Here is a 7666-nt window from a genome sequence, read left to right as displayed (position 1 = left end):
ATTTGATCACCTGTGCGATTTTTTGATCATGGGCTATAAACAAAAAAAGAGCGTCAATTTTGCAAAAATAACAATATTTTTCACATTTTTTTATATGAAATTCCCCCCAAAAAAAAGTAAAAATCTAAATTTTTTAACATTTTCGGCCAATTTGTTTTCTGCTACATATGTTTGTTAAAAAAAATCGCAAAAAGCGTATTTTGATTGGTTTGCGCAAAAGTTATCGCGTTTACTAACAAAGGGAAAGATTTTTGTCATTTTTGTTGTTTTTTTTTTTAACGCGTAATGGCTGCAATCTGCAATTTTTTTTTTTTTTGCGGGACTGCGACATTGGGGCGGACAGATCGGACCCTTGACTGACATTTTTGACACTTTTGGGGTTACCAGTGACATTTCTACAGTAATCAGTGCTATACATATGCACTGTTACTGTAAAATTACACTGGTAGTGAAGGGGTTAACTTTTTTTGAGAGGGAGGGGCAGTGTGTGTCCCTAGGGGTGTGATTCTAACTGTGATTGGCTGTGGCTTGAGGTGTAGGAACAATGATTCTCGGTCCTACATAGTAGAACCGTATGATCACTGTTCCTACACAGGGGAGAATGACAGGCGGCTTTGTTTACATCAGCCGCCTGCCTTTCTCCCGCTGTCACGGACGATCGCGAGTGAGCGGCGGACATCGGGTCCGCCGCTCACACGCGCGGGTGGGTGCCTCCGGCGGCGCGCGCTCGCTCCTCAGAGCCTCCCAGGCTAGTGACGTACCGGTACGTCACTTTGCCTGTGAGGGGCTGACCGCCGATATGTACTTGCGGCGGTCGGCAAGTGGTTAAGAAGCATTCTTCCCCACTGGCCATAATGTTAATATTCAGTAAGCTGTAGGTATAGTATTTTTTAGCAGGAGTTCCTTTTAGACTGGAATTATTTTAAGGATTCCTCCATCTTTAAAAGGTTGAGAGAGGCTGATGTCGAAGGCTCAGTACTGAAATAGTGGACAGGAGGGACACATGAGCTGCCAGAGAGTATAGTATTAGGACTAATATAGATAAAACATTAAATTTATTTAATACAAAAAGCCATAAAAGTCTCAAAGGATATGGACATAATGACATAGTAACATATGACATACGTCGATATAGGACATTATTCAAAAATCATGTAACAGAGGTTTTTAATAAATGATTCAGGATGTGGTGATTCCAGTTATTTGCTTCCATCCATGATGCATGGTTGCTGTGGATGCCAAAGTAACACTGGAATTACAACGCGTTTCAACGACTCAACAATGTCTTTTTCAAGGAATGAATCACCACTTTTTCCATCAAAGCTATGTAGTGTTGTCTCACAACCATCAGAGTGCGCCTTGTCCCTCTCCATTATAGTGTATGCAAGGACCCTGGGTCCATGCATACACATGGGGATCTCCTAACTTTTCTACAGAAAATTTTCCAGTGTAGTATAGTCCGTTTTGGAAATATGTAACCAGCCATAGTAGACCCCAATAGTCTTGACAGGACAAGTTCCTTATGGCAAGTCCCTGGGTTATGTGGAAAGAGGGGGGCGCATGGTTCCCGTCCTGTTGTGGAGACGCTTATTCCCTGTCTCCATGCAGAGGGGAAACTCTGCACATAACCCAGGGACTTGCTATAAGGAACCGTTGTCCTGTCAAGACTATTGAGGGCTGGTTACATATCTTCAAAATGGACTATACTACACTGGAAAACTTTCTGTAGAGAAGTTAAGAGATCCACATGGACCTTTCCGCCCAAGGTCCTTGCATACACTATAATGGAGAGGGACAAGGCGCACTCTGATGGTTGTGAGACAACACTACATATCTTTGATGGAAAAAGTGGTGATGCATTCCTTGAAAAAGACATTGTTGAGTTGTTGAAACGCTTTGGAATTCCAGTGTTACTATGGCATCCACAGCAACCATGCGTCATGGATGGCAGCAAATAACTGGAATCACCACATCTTGAATCATTATTAATAACCTCTGTTGACTTTGAAAACAGTCTTTTTGTATTTAATCAGTGGCTGCCTGTGTGTATGCTGGTCACTACATTGAAGGGGGCATGTACGCTGGTCACTACATTGAAGGGGGCATGTACGCTGGTCACTACATTGAAGGGGGCATGTACGCTGGTCACTGCATTGAAGGGGGCATGTACGCTGGTCTCTGCATTGAAAGGGGGCACGCTGGTCACTGTGCATTGAAAGGGGGAACGCTGGTCACTCTGCATTGAAAGGGGGCACGCTGGTCTCTCTGCATTGAAAGGGGGCACGCTGGTCTCTCTGCATTGAAAGGGGGCACGCTGGTCTCTCTGCATTGAAAGGGGGCACACTATACCTTAATTACTGAAGGCCCCTTTCACACTTTGCGACCTCAAAGTCACGCAATTTTTTACAGCGTTATTTGCCTCAAAGCAATGCCTATTACATTTTTCTGTTTGAAACCCCCCCCCCCCCCCAAATTTTGAACACCAGCCGCCACTGTATTTAATAAATTTAATATGTTTTATCTATATTAGTCCTAATACTATACTAATACGCTCTCTAGCAGCTCATGTGTCCTTCCTGCCCTCTATTTCAGTACTGAGCCTTCGACATCAGCCTCTTTCAACCTATTTAAGATGGAGGAATCCTTAAAATAATTCCAGTCTAAAGGAACCCCTGCTAAAATGACTATTTATGAATATTGGCATTACGGCCAGTGGGGAAGAATGCTTCTTAAATTGGTGGTCATTTGAAAGAATCCCCCCCCCTCCCTCTTAGAGATATCTAAAAAGATCATTGGTGTTAGTGGTTACTTGAGAGGCAGAAATTGGCAATTGCTCAAGGAACCCGTAGCAACCTCTAAAGGTACCCTGGATGAAAAAGGCTTTTCTCTTACGTCCTCCGACAGTCGCCGCCTCTTCATATTCGTCACATATGGGGTATTAGACTTTGCTCCGAAGGAGTAGCTAGGCAACAGAATATGTTAACAATAAAGCTTTAACATATCCCACCCTCAAGGGGTGGTCCCCTCAGTCAATACCCTCCTACTCCCTGCAACCATATCTCAGTTTTAATGTCTAGCTTGTCAGGAGTGGCTGGCTCTCTCTGTGCTGGGACTTTCTGTCCCAGACTCTTTCTTCTTTTTAATATTTTGTTTGAGTTTTTTCTCTCTACCTTTCATTAGCTGTTATTTTGTCAGCGTTAGTTAGTTCTTCGGACGAAGAGGATCATGCGGACTGGGTCTCGGGCTGATCCCCCTGGTCGCAGGTCGTGGGTCAGTGGCTTCCCAGTCTGCCATCGAGCGTTCAGCCAGGTAACGCTCCTGGCATAGTGAACGACCCATCCCTGTTCGGTGCAGGGATGATTGGTGAGGTGGCTACCTCACCGGACGCTGTGCGGTTTCTTAACCTCCATTGTGTGCGTCTTGAATTGCGACTCTCCCTGCCTCATGTGCAGCGGCTTGTTCGCCTGTGCGGGTTCCCCACGCCATGTGAGGTAAGTGTATTTATGTGGGGACCTGTCTGTCTGGGGGGGTATCAGTCTGGGACTGTGTAACCTGCCTCTATTCACGCTGCTTGTCTCCCTATCTCTCGGCTGCATGCTGTGGGCTGCAAGGGGGGGGGGGGGGAGCTGTATGACACTGTGTGTGTCAGGCTGGGCAGTGTGAGAAGCTGTGTGCTGTGGGGCATGTTTTTTATTGGCATGTTTGGGCATATACAGCGATCGCTGCGGCGATCTAACATGTATCCTTATATTGGGATGTAATATGTGCGTTTTAATGCACTGTGGAGCGGCGTTTTCGGCGCCAAACGACGCCATTTTGCCGGCGGCCATTTTCTTGTAGCCTCCATAGGCTTACATAGAGCGCCCTGGCAGCATCACTTCCTCTTTCCAGGAACACCGATCGAGGCAGCAGCAGCAGCGAGGGTCTCCTCAGGTTTTATCCTTCTGTTCTTGCTATCCATTGCCTGTGTTCAGTTTGCATATTCCCTGTGGGGGTCTCATTGTGCTTGAGTGTGGTGCGGTGGGCTGCGCTTGCCGCGCTTGCTAAAAAGGGGCAGTTAACCCTTGGTTGTCTGGCATTACAGGGGCAATGGATTCTCAGGAGGGCAAATTTCCTACAGTATTGGTGGAAAGCCAGGGGACCGCTGTTTCCCCCCCAGGGGGGGATTTAGCCACTATTGTGGCTGGCCTTGCTGCCCAGGTGTAAATGCTGGTGGCTGCTCAATCTACTAAACGGCCCAGAGTTGCTCTGTCCTCTGATTCTGAGGGTGAAGGTGATGGGGCTGTTCTGGCAGGGACCTCCTTATCGGGGTCCCGCTCCTCTCTTGATCTAGTGGGGTCTGAGGTGGAGGCTGAAGTTGAGGGGGTCGATAATTCTCCCCCTGGCTCGCCTGAAGAGCTTGCAATCATGGATGAGTTGATTGCTTCCATTAAACAGACGCTGCGTTTGCAGGAGGAAGTGTGTCCCCCCGCTGCCTTGGCGGCTTATGGGACGCAGAGAAAACGCAGGACGCCGCAGGTTTTTCCCTGCAATGCTGATTTTCAGCGCGCTGTTAAGGATCAATGGCGCGATCTGCGCAAGCCTTTTGCGGTACCAAGTAAATTCAAGCTGCGTTATCCTTTCTCGCCTGCCACTGATGAACGGTGGTGTGTGCCTCCGCCAGTGGATCATGCAATTGCGGTTTTGAACAAAGCCACTGCGATTCCTGCAGAGGGTTCCCCTGTTTTCCGTGATGCCACGGATAGGAGACTGGAGTCTCTTGCCCATCATACTTATTCTGTTACGGGTTCTATGCTTAAGGCTCTGTTTGCTTCTCTCATGGCGGCCCAGGCGATCGCAAGTTGGACGCAGATGCTTAGGCGCGTCCTAGTGGCCGATTCGGCCTCGGCGGCGACCCTGGATATGGTGGATCAGATCCACCAGGGTGTCATGTATCTGTGTGATGCGGACCTGGACCTGATTCCGTTGGCTGCACGTGTGCACAGCGTGGCGGTGTTGTCTCGCCGCCTGGTTTGGTTGAAATGTTGGTCGGTGGACCAATCTTCACGTAAGACCTTAGCCAATCTGCCTTATGATGGGTCTCGCCTTTTTGGGGAGTCCCTGGATGTGTTGATTAAGGGGATCACCGGGGGTAAGAGCACTCTCTTGCCCCATTTCCCCAAGGCTAAGGGGGCTTCTGGGAAGAAGCATGCAAATTTTCGGCCCCCTCAGGGGTCCTTTCGTGCCTTTCGGCCGCACTACAAGGGCAAACCGTTCAAAGGCCAAGGCTCTCAGAAGAAGCCCTGGTCTGGGAAACAGAAGTCCGGCCAATCCGGACCTGCAGCCCATAACAGTTCGGCCTGAAGGGGCGCCCTCACCCAGTTTTGGGGTGGGGGGACGCTTGCTCGGTTTTCTTCAGCCCTGGTTGGCCCGTGTGCGGGACAGATGGGTTCTGGAAATCGTTCGATCTGGTTACAAGATCGAGTTTCTCTCTCGGCCGGAGAGCAGATTTTTTCCCTCAAATCTTCAACTGTCTCCAGAGCGCCTGCGGGATCTGCACCTGGCGGTGCGGGACCTGAGGGCTCAGGGAGTGGTGGTTCCGGTGCCTCATCGGGACAGATTTCGGGGGTTTTATTCCAATCTGTTCACCGTGCCCAGGAAGGAGGGCAAGGTTCGTCCGATTCTGGACTTGAAGGCTCTGAACCGCTCTGTGCGGGTTCGCAAGTTCCGCATGGAATCCCTGCGGTCGGTGGTGGCTGCCCTGGTTCCGGGGGAATTCATGGCCTCCATCGATTTGAAGGATGCGTACCTTCACATCCCCATATTCGAGGGTCATCAGAGGTACCTTCGATTTGCCATTGCGGAGGATCACTACCAGTTCGTGGCGTTGCCCTTTGGTCTCGCCTCGGCTCCGCGGGTCTTCACCAAGGTGCTTGCACCGGTTCTGGCATTATTGAGGGCCCAGGGCATTTCTGTCCTGGGGTATCTGGACGACATTCTGGTTCGGTCTGCGACCAGACAGGGTCTGGAGGAGGACCTGTCTGTCACAATGCAAACTCTGCAGGAGTTTGGTTGGACGATAAGTGTTCCAAAGTCGACACTGAGTCCGTCGGTTCGTCTCCCCTATCTGGGAATGATACTGGACTCGGTGCAGGCGAAGGTCTTCCTGCCGGAAGACAAACTCAGGACTCTTCAGGAGGAAGTCAGGTTCCTCAGGGATGTTCCGAACTCGTCTCTGCGGACGTGTATGAGATGTCTGGGATTGATGGTCTCGGCCTTCGAGGCGATTCCTTTCGCACAGTTTCACACGCGGGGTCTCCAAGCGGAGATCCTGTCCAAGTGGGACGGGCGACCTCAATCTCTGGATCTTCAGATCTCGTTGAGTCATCGCACCAGGGAAAACCTTCTGTGGTGGCTCCGGTCCCCGTTGGTGTCCGGGGGCAAGTCGTTTCGTCCGATCTCATGGACGGTAATCACCACGGATGCCAGCCTGTCGGGCTGGGGTGGAGTTCTGGGCGTTCTGTCCGCCCAGGGGACTTGGTCGGAGGGGGAGTCTTCCCTTCCGATCAACATTCTGGAATTGCGTGCGATAAGGCTCTGTCTTCATCGCTGGACGGACCGGCTGCAGGGTTGCCCGGTTCGGGTGCAGACGGACAATGCCACGGCGGTGGCCTACATCAACCACCAAGGGGGCACCAGGAGTGCCCGAGCGGCTCGAAGTGGCCGACATTCTGTCTTGGGCCGAGACTCATGTCCCGGCGATAACGGCGGTTCACATTCCGGGAGTGGAGAACTGGCAGGCAGACTATCTGAGTCGCCAGACCCTGGATCAGGGGGAATGGTCTCTCCATCCGGCTGTCTTCCGGACGTTGTGCGCGAGGTGGGGTCTTCCAGATGTGGACCTGTTCGCGTCTCGCCTCAACAACAAGGTGAAGAGGTTCGTGGCAAGGACGCGCGACCCTCGGGCAGACGCGTCGGACGCGTTAGTGGCCCCGTGGCATCAGTACAGGCTGATGTACGCGTTTCCACCGATTCAGTTGCTGTCCAGGTTCCTTCGCAGGTTACACTCGGAACGCAGCACGGTGATTCTTGTGGCACCGGACTGGCCTCGCCGGTCCTGGTACGCAGACCTCGTGAATCTGGCGGTCGACGCCCCTTGGCGTCTGCCTCTTCGAGACGATCTATTGTCTCAAGGACCGATTTACCATCCTGCTTTACAGTCGCTGGCTTTGACGGCCTGTCTGTTGAGACCGAGGTCCTGAAGGAGAAGGGTCTCTCTCCAGAGGTCGTTCATACTTTGATCAACGCGAGGAAGTCTTCCTCGGGGAAGGTTTATTACCGTACTTGGAAGGCCTATTTTGCCTGGTGTGAGTCCAGGGGGTTTTCACCCCGCACGTACTCGGTTTCCCGTGTGCTGTCTTTCCTTCAGACGGGTGTCGACCAGCGTTTGGCGCTGGCTACGATAAAGGGTCAGGTGTCTGCGCTGGCCGTTCTGTTTCAACGTCCCGTGGCTTCCAACTCCTTGGTTGGCACTTTTATTCAGGGTGTGCGGCATCTGGTTCCTCCTAGGAGGGATCCTTTGCCCCCTTGGGACTTGAATCTCGTTCTATCTGTGTTACAACGTGCTCCTTTTGAACAGATCAGGGAGATCTCGTTGTCTATGTTGTCCAAAAAGGTCGCCTTTTTG

At 51.1% G+C, this 7666-nt stretch overlaps 1 protein-coding gene across 1 annotated transcript in view; it reads left to right on the top strand.

Annotated features, from left to right (window-relative positions):
• PNKD (PNKD metallo-beta-lactamase domain containing) overlaps positions 1-7666 on the top strand; it is a 219116-nt gene that overhangs the window by 190815 nt on the left and 20635 nt on the right. The window lies entirely within an intron of this gene.

Source organism: Pelophylax lessonae (assembly GCF_965119305.1).
Source record: "Pelophylax lessonae genome assembly, chromosome: 6".
NCBI lineage: Eukaryota > Metazoa > Chordata > Amphibia > Anura > Ranidae > Pelophylax > Pelophylax lessonae.
This window is presented reverse-complemented; position numbering and strand designations above follow the sequence as displayed.